Source organism: Oncorhynchus kisutch, unplaced genomic scaffold (genome assembly GCF_002021735.2).
Source record: "Oncorhynchus kisutch isolate 150728-3 unplaced genomic scaffold, Okis_V2 Okis01b-Okis20b_hom, whole genome shotgun sequence".
In the NCBI taxonomy this organism is placed as follows: domain Eukaryota; kingdom Metazoa; phylum Chordata; class Actinopteri; order Salmoniformes; family Salmonidae; genus Oncorhynchus; species Oncorhynchus kisutch.
The window spans coordinates 3,094,651-3,109,027 of NW_022261978.1; the positions used below are offsets into that span (position 1 = coordinate 3,094,651).

Sequence of the window (14,377 nt, forward strand, 5' to 3'; positions counted from 1 at the left end):
CTCTCTCTCTCTAGTCTCTGTGTAGGAGTTGTTAGACTAATCATAACCATGTCTCTCTCCCTCTAGTCTCTGTGTAGGAGTTGTTAGACTAATCATAACCGTGTCTCTCTCTCTCTCTCTCTCTGTGTAGGAGTTGTTAGACTAATCATAACCATGTCTCTCTCTCTCTAGTCTCTGTGTAGGAGTTGTTAGACTAATCATAACCGTCTCTCTCGCTCTAGTCTCTGTGTAGGAGTTGTTAGACTAATCATAACCATGTCTCTCTCGGTGTAGGAGTTGTTAGAGGAGACAAGTCGTAAGCATGTCCAGAAGACTGCGTGTCAGAGAATAGGCCGTGTGCTGGTACATGTTCTGGCCTGGTTCATCTGTATCGGCAGTACAGTGGCCTGTGTTCTAGCTCTCTACTACTTCTCTGAGTACATGCACAAGGTAAGAGACACACGTTTTCAGCTGCTGTACATTGGTTTCATTCTCCACTGACGTCTTACACCTTCTCACCTTCTGTCCCTCTCTCTCTCTTCCTCCCCCCCTCCCTCTGTAGGACCTCCAGTATAGATCTCGTATTCCCACTAAGGACCCTCTCCTGAAGGAAGCCAGTCTGTTGGCCCTGCCAGTCGTAGTGTCTCTCATCAACCTCCTGCTCCCTGGCATCTTCAACGCTACTGCCTGGATGGAGGAGTACGACTCGCCCAGCGTAAACACATACATCGCCATCAGCAGGTAGGGGGTGGGCCTGCAGTCCACAAACTGTGTGTGTGTGTGTGTGTGTGTGTGTGGAGCACTATGACTCCCCCAGCGTAAACACATACATCGCCATCAGCAGGTAGGGGGGTGGACCTGCAGTCCACAAACTGTGTGTGTGTGGAGCACTATGACTCCCCCTGCGTTCACACATACATCGCCATCAGCAGGTAGGGGGGGGGGGGAACTGCAGTCCACAAACTGTGTGTGTGTGTGTGTGTGTGTGTGTGTGTGTGTGTGTGTGTGTGTGGAGCACTATGACTCGCCCAGCGTAAACACATACATCGCCATCAGCAGGTAGGGGGGTGGACCTGCAGTCCACAAACTGTGTGTGTGTGGAGCACTATGACTCCCCCTGCGTTCACACATACATCGCCATCAGCAGGTAGGGGGGGGGGGAACTGCAGTCCACAAACTGTGTGTGTGTGTGTGTGTGTGTGTGTGTGTGTGTGTGTGTGTGGTGGAGCACTATGACTCGCCCAGCGTAAACACATACATCGCCATCAGCAGGTAGGGGGGTGGACCTGCAGTCCACAAACAGTGTGTGTGTGTGTGTGTGTGTGGAGCACTATGACTCCCCCTGCGTTCACACATACATCGCCATCTGCAGGTAGAGGGGTGGATGTGCACCCTACAGACTTAATGAAGTTAATGGAGAGTTTATGGAAATCAAGAGAGTCTGGCTAGGTGACAGAAGTGTGTGTGTGTGTCTGTGTGTGCTAAACATGTAAAACATCTATACTATTTATGTGTTTCAGGAACCTGATGTTGAAAGTGAGCGTGCTGGTAGTGCTGTGCTTCCATTGGCTGGGCCGGATCGCTTCTGACCCCCACAGCATCGGCCTGCAGGTGAGAGGAACATTCCCGTTCCAGTATTCCGCTTCTGTCCCAACGTCCCCATTCTGTGCCCATTCTGTCCCAACCTCCCATTCTGTCCCAACGTTCCCATTCTGTCCCAACGTCCCCATTCTGTCCCAACGTTCCGTTTCTGTGCCAACCCTCCCATTCTGTCCCAACGTCCCCATTCTGTCCCAACGTTCCCATTCTGTCCCAACCCCCCCATTCTGTTCCAATGTTCCGTATCTGTTCCCATTCTGTCCCAACGTTCCGATTCTATCCCAACATTCCATTTACAGCATTATGTACTCAAAATGAAATCTGTGCTGCTGTTATGACTGGTGTCTCATGTGTTGTTGATATTGCTGTTATTGTTGTTGATGTAGTTTGTTGTGGTGTTGTTGTCAGTGCTGGGAGAGTTTTGTAGGACAAGAGCTGTACCGCTTCCTCCTCATGGACTTCATCTTTACCATACTGGACACCTTCTTTGGAGAGTTCCTCTGGAGGTGGGCTGTCTTTCTGTGTGTGTGTGTCTCTCTCTGTGTCTCTCTCTCTCTTTCTCTCATATTCTTGCTCATAAACTCGGCAACTCGTTCAACGCGCTATACAATCTCTATTGCTTTCTTCCCCGTTCTCAACCCTTTATCCCTCATCTTCTTATGTCTCTCCTCCCTGCAGGTTGTTTTCTCAGAGGGTGTTGAAGAGGAAAAGAAAGCCTGTGTTTGACATCTCCAGGAACGTGTTGGAACTCATCTACGGACAGACACTGGCCTGGTATAAACTCTAACCCTGGTCCTGACCTAGCCTCAACCCTGCACCTCAACCCTGCACCTAGCCTCAACCCTGCACCTAGCCTCAACCCTGCACCTAGCCTTAACCCTGCACCTAGCCTCAACCCTGCACCTAGCCTCAACCCTGCACCTAGCCTCAACCCTGCACCTAGCCTCAACCCTGCACCTAGCCTCAACCCTGCACCTAGCCTCAACCCTGCACCTCAACCCTGCACCTCAACCCTGCACCTAGCCTCAACCCTGCACCTAGCCTCAACCCTGCACCTAGCCTCAACCCTGCACCTAGCCTCAACCCTGCACCTAGCCTCAACCCTGCACCTAGCCTAAACACTGCACCTCAACCCTGCACCTAGCCTCAACCCTGCACCTAGCCTCAACCCTGCACCTAGCCTCAACCCTGCACCTAGCCTCAACCCTGCACCTAGCCTCAACCCTGCACCTCAACCCTGCACCTAGCCTCAACCCTGCACCTCAACCCTGCACCTAGCCTCAACCCTGCACCTAGCCTCAACCCTGCACCTAGCCTCAACCCTGCACCTAGCCTCAACCCTGCACCTATCCTCAACCCTGCACCTCAACCCTGCACCTAGCCTTAACCCTGCACCTAGCCTTAACCCTGCACCTAAACCCTGCACCTAGCCTCAACCCTGCACCTAAACCCTGCACCTAGCCTTAACCCTGCACCTAAACCCTGCACCTAGCCTCAACCCTGCACCTAGTCTCAACCCTGCACCTAGCCTCAACCCTGCACCTAGCCTCAACCCTGCACCTAGCCTTAACCCTGCACCTAGCCTCAACCCTGCACCTAGCCTCAACCCTGCACCTAAACCCTGCACCTAGCCTTAACCCTGCACCTAGCCTCAACCCTGCACCTAGCCTCAACCCTGCACCTAGCCTCAACACTGCACCTAGCCTCAACACTGCACCTAGCCTCAACCCTGCACCTAGCCTCAACCCTGCACCTAGCCTCAACCCTGCACCTAAACCCTGCACCTAGCCTTAACCCTGCACCTAGCCTCAACCCTGCACCTAGCCTCAACCCTGCACCTAGCCTCAACCCTGCACCTACCCTCAACCCTGCACCTAGCCTCAACCCTGCACCTAGCCTCAACCCTGCACCTAGCCTCAACCCTGCACCTAGCCTCATTCCTGCACCTAGCCTCAACCCTGCACCTAGCCTCAACCCTGCACCTAAACCCTGCACCTCCATCCTGCACCTAGCCTCAACCCTGCACCTAGCCTCAGCCTGAACCTCAACCCTGCACCTATCCCTCATCTCTGCACCTAGCCTTAAACCTGCACCTAAACCCGGCACCTAGCCTTCAACCCTGCACCTACCCTGCACCTAGCCTCACCCTGCACCTAGCCATCAACCCTGTACCTTAAGCCCTGCACCTCAGCCTCAGACCTAGGCCTGGTAACAGGTTAACTCATGACAATATCTGTGGTGTAGGGATGGGTTGCATTATGCAACAAACAAAAAACTGTTTCAAAGTGCTTTGCTGATGTTGTATCATGTCTGTGTTCTGGAGGTTGTAGTGATGTATCATGTCTGTGTTCTGGAGGTTGTAGTGATGTATCATGTCTGTGTTGTTTAGGTTGTATCATCTCTGTGTTGTGGAGGTTGTAGTGATGTCTGTGTTGTGGAGGTTGTAGTGATGTATCATGTCTGTGTTGTTTAGGTTGTAGTGAGGTTGTATCATGTCTGTGTTGTTTAGGTTGTAGTGAGGTTGTATCATGTCTGTGTTGTGAAGGTTGTAGTGATGTTGTATCATGTCTGTGTTTAGGTTGTAGTGAGGTTGTATCATGTCTGTGTTGTGGAGGTTGTAGTGATGTCTGTGTTGTGGAGGTTGTAGTGATGTATCATTCTGTGTTGTTTTGGTTGTAGTGATGTTGTATCATGTCTGTGTTGTGGAGGTTGTAGTGATGTTGTATCATGTCTGTGTTGTGAAGGTTGTAGTGATGTTGTATCATGTCTGTGTTGTTTAGGTTGTAGTGAGGTTGTATCATGTCTGTGTTGTGGAGGTTGTAGTGATGTCTGTGTTGTGGAGGTTGTAGCGAGGTTGTAATCATGTCTGTGTTGTGAAGGTTGTAGTGATGTTGTATCATGTCTGTGTTGTGGAGGTTGTAGTGATGTTGTATCGTGTCTGTGTTGTGAAGGTTGTAGTGATGTTGTATCGTGTCTGTGTTGTGAAGGTTGTAGTGATGTTGTATCATGTCTGTGTTGTGGAGGTTGTAGTGATGTTGTATCATGTCTGTGTTGTGAAGTTTGTAGTGATGTTGTATCATGTCTGTGTTGTGAAGGTTGTAGTGATGTTGTATCATGTCTGTGTTGTTTAGGTTGTAGTGAGGTTGTATCATGTCTGTGTTGTGGAGGTTGTAGTGATGTCTGTGTTGTGGAGGTTGTAGCGAGGTTGTATCATGTCTGTGTTGTGAAGGTTGTAGTGATGTATCATGTCTGTGTTGTGAAGGTTGTAGTGATGTTGTATCATGTCTGTGTTGTGGAGGTTGTAGTGATGTTGTTACATGTCTGTGTTGTAGTGATGTTGTATCATGTCTGTGTTGTGGAGGTTGTAGTGATGTTGTATCATGTCTATGTTGTGGAGGTTGCAGTGATGTTGTATCATGTCTGTGGTTGTAGTGATGTTGTATCATGTCTGTGTTGTGGAGGTTGTAGTGATGTTGTATCATGTCTGTGCTGTGAAGGTTGTAGTGATGTTGTATCATGTCTATGTTGTGGAGGTTGTAGTGATGTCTGTGTTGTGGAGGTTGTAGCGAGATTGTATCATGTCTGTGTTGTGAAGGTTGCAGTGATGTTGTATCATGTCTGTGTTGTAGTGATGTTGTATCATGTCTGTTATGGAGGTTGTAGTGATGTATCATGTCTGTGCTGTGAAGGTTGTAGTGATGTTGTATCATGTCTGTGTTGTGGAGGTTGTAGTGATGTTGTGGAGGTTGTAGTGATGTTGTATCATGTCTGTGTTGTGGAGGTTGTAGTGATGTTGTATCATGTCTGTGTTGTGGAGGTTATAGTGATGTTGTGGAGGTTGTAGTGATGTTGTATCATGTCTGTGTTGTGGAGGTTGTAGTGATGTTTTATCATGTCTGTGTTGTGATGTTTTATCATATCTGTGTTGTGGAGGTTGTAGTGATGTTGTATCATGTCTATGTTGTAGTGATGTTGTATCATGTCTATGTTGTGGAGGTTGTAGTGATGTTGTATCATGTCTGTGTTGTGGAGGTTATAGTGATGTTGTGGAGGTTGTAGTGATGTTGTATCATATCTGTGTTGTGGAGGTTGTAGTGATGTTGTATCATGTCTATGTTGTAGTAATGTTGTATCATGTCTGTTATTTAGGTTGGGGGTGTTGTTCACTCCTCTGCTTCCTGCTGTACAGATCATCAAACTACTGCTTCTCTTCTACATGAAGCAGGTAGGTTCTCCTCTGTTCTGATCACTGTGCCATGATTATACTGGTAACTTCTCTTCTACAGGAAGCAGGTAGGTACACCTCTGTTCTGATCACTGTGCCATGATCATACTGGTAACTTCTCTTCTACAGGAAGCAGGTAGGTTCTCCTCTGTTCTGATCACTGTGCCATGATCATGCTGGTAACTTCTCTTCTACATGAAGCAGGTAGGTTCTCCTCTGTTCTGATCACTGTGCCATGATTATACTGGTAACTTCTCTTCTACAGGAAGCAGGTAGGTACACCTCTGTTCTGATCACTGTGCCATGATCATACTGGTAACTTCTCTTCTACAGGAAGCAGGTAGGTTCTCCTCTGTTCTGATCACTGTGCCATGATCATGCTGGTAACTTCTCTTCTACAGGAAGCAGGTAGGTTCTCCTCTGTTCTGATCACTGTGCCATGATCATACTGGTAACTTCTCTTCTACAGGAAGCAGGTAGGTTCTCCTCTGTTCTGATCACTGTGCCATGATCATGCTGGTAACTTCTCTTCTACAGGAAGCAGGTAGGTTCTCCTCTGTTCTGATCACTGTGCCATGATCATACTGGTAACTTCTCTTCTACAGGAAGCAGGTAGGTACACCTCTGTTCTGATCACTGTGCCATGATCATACTGGTAACTGGACTATGTAGACGAATTACTATCCAACTACAACTGAATGTCAACTGACCTTTAACCTTGTCTTGACTCACAAACTGTTCTCTGGCCGTATCCTGACAGTACTCTCTCTCTCTGTGTGTGTGTGTGTGTGTGTGTGTGTGTGTGTGTGTGTGTGTGTGTGTGTGTGTGTCTCCCCCCCACCAGACTAGTGTGATGATGAACTGCCAGTCCCCTAGGAAGCCCTATAGGGCCAGTCAGATGAGCACCATCTTCATCACCCTCCTCTGCTGCCCTTCCTTCCTGGGGGCTGCTGTTTGTGTCAGCTACACCATGTGGAGGTAAGGAGAGATGGACAGTTGTCAGTAACACACACACTGAAGATGTTGAACACACACTGAAGATGTTGAACACACACTGAAGATGTTGAACACACACTGAAGATGTTGAACACACACACTGAACATGTTGAACACACACTGAACATGTTGAACACACACTGAAGATGTTGAACACACACTGAAGATGTTGAAACACACACACTGAAGATGTTGAACACACACTGAAGATGTTGAACACACACTGAAGATGTTGAACACACACTGAAGATGTTGAACACACACCGAAGATGTTGAACACACACCGAAGATGTTGAACACACACCGAAGATGTTGAACACACACCGAAGATGTTGAACACACACTGAAGATGTTGAACACACACTGAAGATGTTGAACACACACCGAAGATGTTGAACACACACTGCTGCAATATACATTATCCACATAGATAACGTAGTATATCAATCTCTCTCCCCTCCCCTCCTCTCCCTCCAGCATCCGTCCGTCTGAGTCATGTGGTCCGTTCCGCAGCCTGTCCACTATGTTCCAGTCAGGGAAGCTGTGGGTGAAGGAGTTGGAGACACACAACCCTAACCTGGCCTGGTTAGCCTGGGCTCACAGCTACATAGTGGAGAACCCTCTGTTTCTGTTCCTCGCTGCTGGGATCTTCCTGTGAGTTGCACACACACACACAGACAGACACACAGACAGACACACACACAGACAGACACAGACAGACTGACACAGACAGGCTAGCTACATGGTGGAGAACCTCTGTTCCTGGTATCTTCCTGTAAGCAGGATGATGGCTTGAGGGATTTGACACAAACTAAGTTCCTTCAGGTTGCTTTGATCATTTCTGTCAGTATCTCTGTAAAGGAGAAGTTTGTTGTGTGTTTTCATACTGTCTCTCTGTGTCTCTCAGGATAGTGATTTACTTCAACACCCAGGTGGTGGATGGACCAGAGGAAGATTATCAGTCTGCTGCAGGAGCAAATAGAAAACGTAACGTCTCTCAACTCTCTTATACAATACCTTAACCCTTCATAACAGTGTGACTTAACCCTTCATAGCAGTGTGACCTAACCCTTCATAACAGTGTGACTTAACCCTTCATAACAGTGTGACTTAACCCTTCAACAGTGTGACTTAACCCTTCAACAGTGTGACTTAACCCTTCATAACAGTGTGACTTAAACCCTTCATAACAGTGTGACTTAACCCTTCATAACAGTGTGACTTAACCCTTCATAACAGTGTGACTTAACCCTTCATAACAGTGTGACTTAACCCTTCATAACAGTGTGACTTAACCCTTCATAGCAGTGTGACTTAACCCTTCATAACAGTGTGGACTTAAACCCTTCATAACAGTGTGACTTAACCCTTCATAACAGTGACTTAACCCTTCATAACAGTGTGACTTAACCCTTCATAACAGTGTGACTTAACCCTTCATAACAGTGTTATCCAGATAGAAAACGTTCACCTCCTTTTATTACAGTACTGTCATAATAACACTGTAGTAAATAAGTACCTGTAGAAAACTGACTTTGCTGATAACTACTTTATTGAGACAAAATGTACTTACTATGACTGTGAGTGGTTGTCTCACCTAGCTATCATAAGGTGAATGCACTAACTGTAAGTCTCTCTGGATCAGAGTGTCTGCTAAATGACTCACAAACTGTAAGTCTCTCTGGATCAGAGTGTCTGCTAAATGACTCACTAACTGTAAGTCTCTCTGGATCAGAGTGTCTGCTAAATGACTCACTAACTAAGTCTCTCTGGATCAGAGTGTCTGCTAAATGACTCACTAACGGTAAGTCTCTCTGGATCAGAGTGTCTGCTAAATGACTCACTAACTGTAAGTCTCTCTGGATCAGAGCGTCTGCTAAATGACTCACTAACTGTAAGTCTCTCTGGATCAGAGTGTCTGCTAAATGACTCACAAACTATAAATCTCTCTGGATCAGAGCGTCTGCTAAATGACTCACTAACTGTAAGTCTCTCTGGATCAGAGTGTCTGCTAAATGACTCACTAACTGTAAATCTCTCTGGATCAGAGTGTCTGCTAAATGACTCACTAACTGTACGTCTCTCTGGATCAGAGTGTCTGCTAAATGACTCACTAACTGTAAGTCTCTCTGGATCAGAGTGTCTGCTAAATGACTCACTAACTGTAAGTCTCTATGGATCAGAGTGTCTGCTAAATGACTCACTAACTGTAAGTCTCTCTGGATCAGAGTGTCTGCTAAATGACTCACTAACTGTAAGTCTCTCTGGATCAGAGTGTCTGCTAAATGACTCACTAACTGTACGTCTCTCTGGATCAGAGCGTCTGCTAAATGACTCACTACTGTAAGTCTCCCTGGATCAGAGTGTCTGCTAAATGACTCACTAACTGTAGTCTCTCTGGATCAGAGCGTCTGCTAAATGACTCACTACTGTAAGTCTCTCTGGATCAGAGTGTCTGCTAAATGACTAAAATGTCAATGTAGAAAATGTACGTTCAACACTCTGTGTATACAACCACTTAACTTGTCATGGAGTGTTCTAACACTGTATAAGGTGATAATGGAGTGTTCTAACACTGTGTATAATGTGATAATGGAGTGTTCTAACACTGTGTATAAGGTGATAATGGAATGTTCTAACACTGTGTATAAGGTGATAATGGAGTGTTCTAACACTGTGTATAACACTGTGTATAATGTGATAATGGAGTGTTCTAACACTGTGTATAAGGTGATAATGGAGTGTTCTAACACTGTGTATAACCTGTGTATAAGGTGATAATGGAGTGTTCTAACACTGTGTATAATGTGTTAATGGAGTGTTCTAACACTGTGTATAAGGTGATAATGGAGTGTTCTAACACTGAATAATGTGTTAATGGAGTGTTCTAACACTGTGTATAAGGTGTTTATGTAGTGTTCTAACACTGTGTATAATGTGATAATGGAGTGTTCTAACACTGTGTATAACACTGTATAATGTGATAATGGAGTGTTCTAACACTGTGTATAATGTGATAATGGATTGTTCTAACACTGTGTATAATGTGATAATGGCGTGTTCTAACACTGTGTATAACACTGTATAATGTGATAATGGAGTGTTCTAACACTGGTATAATGTGATAATGGATTGTTCTAACACTGTGTATAATGTGATAATGGAGTGTTCTAACACTGTGTATAACACTGTATAATGTGATAATGGATTGTTCTAACACTGTGTATAATGTGATAATGTAGTGATCTAACACTGTGTATAATGTGATAATGGAGCGTTCTAACAGTGTGTATAATGTGATAATGGAGTGTTCTAACACTGTATAATGTGATAATGGATTGTTCTAACACTGTGTAGAATGTGATAATGTAGTGTTCTAACACTGTGTATGATGTGATAATGGAGCGTTCTAACAGTGTGTATAATGTGTTAATGGATTGTTCTAACACTGTGTATAAGGTGATAATGGAGTGTTCTCACACTGTGTATAAGGTGTTAATGGCCAGCTACAGTTGTTCCCTGGTGACCTGTATCATTGTGTTTCTAGGAGGGGGATGATAAGAAGTTCCTGATCACTCGTCTCCAGGCCATCCACCAGCAGAAACGACCCCTCTCCCCTCGCAGACTCACCAGTCAGGCCAGTCAGGTGTGTGTATGAGAGAGAGAGTCTGTGCCTGAAGGAGGAGAGTGTGTGCATGGCTGCATGCATTCCTTTGTTCCCAATTTTTCTTGGCTCACATTTCTGACCATTTCTCCTGTCCTCTTCCCAGGATTCCAACTGTTAGCATTCCAACTACTGAAAGGGCATTCTCTCCCTTCTCATTAGAGGGAATATCTCAGAAAATGTCCTGAATGGACCAACCTGGATGTAGCTCTCCTCTCCTGCCTCTGGGAAGAGTTGTTAAGGGATCTTCAACTGGAAAACTATTCTCATAGGATGTCCTCTTTCCCAGGAAGCTGAGTTGGGACTATAAAGGAATTTACTTCTTTACAATAACAAATCCCACAGACGCCAAAACGTGAATCTGATAGGATCCACACTCTTTCCCAGGAAGCTGGTCCTTATAAGGATTGGGAATAGGATTGGGACAAAGCAGGCTTTCCCTCTTCCAATAACAGACTACACCTCATAGGGAAAGACCACTTTATAGGATCTTACTATGGCCAGGCCATAGGCTCCACCTTACTGTAACTAGGCTCCACCTTACTGTAACTAGGCTCCACCTTACTGTAACTAGGCTACAACTTACTGTAACTAGGCTACATAGGAAATACCACTGAGTTTTAATGAACTTACTATGGCCAGGCCATAGGCTCCACCTTACTGTAACTAGGCTCCACCTTACTGTAACTAGGCTCCACCTTACTGTTTATTCTTCATGTAAATGAAAGGACATGCCACTGTCACAAAACAATGGTTTATCGACGCTCAATACTTTCAGCCAAGGATCTTTGTCCTTTTTTAAACTTGGATTGGAAGCCCTGGTCATGAGAGAGGATGTAGGGGTGAAGAGGAAACGAGACTGGGATACGGTGTGCTTGTAGGGACACAGAACGGAATGCACTTTTTAGAAACAATATTTTTTCCCTCACAACTTTGAACAGGGAACATATCAAATGCCAATAAGCTGCCAACGTTGCACCAAGGATGAAAACAGTGGCTTTGTTAAGCAGCGTGAATTCTGTGAAATATAGGATTTGTATTTTTTTAAATTGTAAATAGTATGATTTTTTTTTAAATTACTTTAGATGTTTGTCAACAGTCATTTCATACCAAACTGTGAACAGGTTATTTCTTTCCGTTTCTGATATAAAATGATTTTGATGTTTTTATGTTAATTGGTGGTCAACACACTGCTTCTGAAATGGCACTCTTCCCTACATAGTGCACAACTTTATAGGGCGCTGGTCGTACGTAGTGCACTATGTAGAGAATAGGGTACCTTTTTGGACGCATCCTCTGTTTACTGACTCTGTAGGAAGAATCCACCTCTTAGTATCGGGCGATCTGATTGGTTCGTTCAAACAGGAAATGGTCTTAGAAGATCAACCATTGGAACAGCACGTTATTTGATTGTCTCTTTGTTTTTACATTGTTTTGTTTGTATACTTTATACGAAATTAAATGTTTTAACATATTTGTGTGTGTATTTGCTTATCTGATGTTTACCTAGTGGTTATGCTGCACTTGTACTTTTCAGTGGAGAAATCTAATATAAATCATTGAAACATACATCTTTCTATTAGTCAACACAATTATAATGTACTACAGACATGCAATCAGCACCATAAAAAGAGCTAAATATATCGACAATTTCCAAAGAATCACTTTCCTGTCATAATAGCACTCGTACATGATCCACCTAATAAATATGAAGTAGAATAGCACTCGTACATGATCCACCTAATAAATATGAAGTAGAATAGCACTCGTACATGATCCACCTAATAAATATGAAGTAGAATAGCACTCGTACATGATCCACCTAATAAATATGAAGTAGAATAGCACTCGTACATGATCCACCTAATAAATATGAAGTAGAATAGCACTCGACATGATCCCTACTGATCCACCTAATAAATATGAAGTAGAATAGCACTCGTACATGATCCACCTAATAAATATGAAGTAGAATAGCACTCGTACATGATCCACCTAATAAATATGAAGTAGAATAGCACTCGTACATGATCCACCTAATAAATATGAAGTAGAATAGCACTCGTACATGATCCACCTAATAAATATGAAGTAGAATAGCACTCGTACATGATCCACCTAATAAATATGAAGTAGAATAGCACTCGTACATGATCCACCTAATAAATATGAAGTAGAATAGCACTCGTACATGATCCACCTAATCCAATAAATATCAACTCCAAAGTAGCTTGAGTTTAGGGTTGCAAAATTCCCAGGTTTTCCAGAAATCCTGGTTGGATGATTCCCAGATTCTCTGTTAATTCCCTCCTGATTCCAGGAAACTTCCAACCGGGATTTCAGGAACATTTTGTGAAAGTTACCAAAAATGTGCAACCCTTCATTGAGTTCAAACAGTTAATCACATAACCTTTTAGAGATACTAAAGTATAACCTTTTAGAGATACTAAAGTATAACCTTTAGAGATACTAAAGTATAACCCATTATTATCCAGTTAATCACATAACCTTTTAGAGATACTAAAGTATAACTCATTATTATCCAGTTAATCACATAACCTTTTAGAGATACTAAAGTATAACCCATTATTATCCTTGTACAAAAGCATATGTGGCTAAAAGCACCATTCAGTATTATTCACCCAGGGAGAGTTGGAAGCAGCAAAATACAAATGTCTGTAATTCTCAAAACCTCCAGTAGAGAGCGCCATATCATATCGCTCCCATTCCCCACATACTGTATCATCCATCCATCTCTCCCATTCCCCACCTACTGTATCATCCATCCAGACATCTCTCCCATTCCCCACATACTGTATCATCCATCCAGACATCTCTCCCATTCCCCACCTACTGTATCATCCATCCAGACATCTCTCCCATTCCCCACATACTGTATCATCCATCCAGACATCTCTCCCATTCCCCACATACTGTATCATCCATCCAGACATCTCTCCCATTCCCCACATACTGTATCATCCATCCAGACATCTCTCCCATTCCCCACATACTGTATCATCCATCCAGACATCTCTCCCATTCCCCACATACTGTATCATCCATCCATCCAGACATCTCTCCCATTCCCCACATACTGTATCATCCATCCATCCAGACATCTCTCCCATTCCCCACATACTGTATCATCCATCCATCCAGACATCTCTCCCATTCCCCACATAATGTATCATCCATCCATCCAGACATCTCTCCCATTCCCCACATACTGTATCATCCATCCATCCAGACATCTCTCCCATTCCCCACATACTGTATCATCCATCCATCCAGACATCTCTCCCATTCCCCACATACTGTATCATCCATCCATCCAGACATCTCTCCCATTCCCCACATACTGTATCATCCATCCATCCAGACATCTCTCCCATTCCCCACATACTGTATCATCCATCCATCCAGACATCTCTCCCATTCCCCACATAATGTATCATCCATCCATCCAGACATCTCTCCCATTCCCCACATACTGTATCATCCATCCATCCAGACATCTCTCCCATTCCCCACATACTGTATCATCCATCCATCCAGACATCTCTCCCATTCCCCACATACTGTATCATCCATCCATCCAGACATCTCTCCCATTCCCCACATACTGTATCATCCATCCATCCAGACATCTCTCCCATTCCCCACATACTGTATCATCCATCCAGACATCTCTCCCATTCCCCACATACTGTATCATCCATCCAGACATCTCTCCCATTCCCCACATACTGTATCATCCATCCAGACATCTCTCCCATTCCCCACATACTGTATCATCCATCCAGACATCTCTCCCATTCCCCACATACTGTATCATCCATCCATCCAGACATCTCTCCCATTCCCCACATACTGTATCATCCATCCATCCAGACATCTCTCCCATTCCCCAC

General features: G+C 44.6%; 1 long non-coding RNA gene and 1 pseudogene across 1 annotated transcript; one reads left to right on the forward strand and one right to left on the reverse strand.

Annotated features, from left to right (window-relative positions):
* Positions 1-11,527, forward strand: part of LOC116352990 (transmembrane channel-like protein 6) — a 43,099-nt pseudogene extending 31,572 nt beyond the window's left edge.
* A 515-nt stretch (positions 11,528-12,042) lies between these two features.
* On the reverse strand, positions 12,043-13,291 carry LOC109887094 (uncharacterized). The gene is made up of 3 exons (XR_004206495.1): positions 12,945-13,291; positions 12,377-12,897; positions 12,043-12,326 (listed from the first exon to the last, which is right to left on the reverse strand). It is a non-coding gene; the product is annotated as an uncharacterized LOC109887094 (long non-coding RNA).
* Between the last annotated feature and the right edge of the window lie 1,086 nt (positions 13,292-14,377).